Below are 844 nucleotides of genomic sequence, written 5' to 3'. Positions count from 1 at the left end.
ACCCATCCATCCTTCCATCCATCCACCCATCCATCCTTCCATCCATCCATCCTTCCATCCAACCTTCCATCCATCCATCCTTCCATCCATCCATCCATCCTTTCACCCATCCACCCACTCATCCATCCATCCATTCTTCATCCATCCATCCATCCATCCTTGCATCCTTCCATCCATCCTTCCATCCATCCTTCCATCCATCCATCCATCCATCCATCCTTTCATCTATCCATCCATCCATCCATCCATTCATCCATCCATCCTTCCATCCTCTCATCCACCCACCCATCCATCCATCCCTCCATCCACCCACCCATCCATCCATCCCTCCATCCATCCAAAACCTCTGGACTCTGTGCTCAGTTCAGCAGCACACATACTAAAATTGGAACCACACAGAGATTAGCATGGTCCGGTGCAAGGATGACACGCCAAACTTTTGGACCCCACTGCACAACAAAGGCCTCATAAACGCTTCAGAATTGACCCAAACTGAGCCACAGCCTTTATCCCCCCCCCCCCCACATCAACCAGATGGGAGGATGACTGCAGATGCCCTTGGGAAGTGAGCGTGAGCCTGAATGACAGCAATCAGCAGAGAGAGACTCAGGTGAGAGCTGTTGGCAGCCCACCCTCCCTGCAGTGGGGAACACAGGTTGCCATTCTGAAAGGACATCTTGGGTGGCACAGGACCGGCCCCACCACACCCTGCTCTGCTGTTCTCCATTTGATTATTTATTCCCAGTCTGGCCCCCTCCATGAGAACGTAAGCTCCTCTTTCCTGTTTTGTTCACTGCTGTGTCTGCAGAGCCTAGAACAGTGCCTGGCCCAGATAAGCAGCCGC

At 52.7% G+C, this 844-nt stretch overlaps 1 pseudogene; it reads left to right on the top strand.

The window, feature by feature from the left end:
• Window positions 1-355: 355 nt before the first annotated feature.
• LOC122223331 lies at window positions 356-441 on the top strand (annotated as a pseudogene).
• The last annotated feature ends 403 nt before the right edge of the window (window positions 442-844 follow it).

The sequence above is a fragment of the Panthera leo genome, chromosome B3, assembly GCF_018350215.1.
Source record: "Panthera leo isolate Ple1 chromosome B3, P.leo_Ple1_pat1.1, whole genome shotgun sequence".
Classification (NCBI taxonomy): domain Eukaryota; kingdom Metazoa; phylum Chordata; class Mammalia; order Carnivora; family Felidae; genus Panthera; species Panthera leo.
The sequence above is the reverse complement of the archived record's forward strand: the minus strand, read 5'-3'. Positions and strand labels throughout refer to the sequence as shown.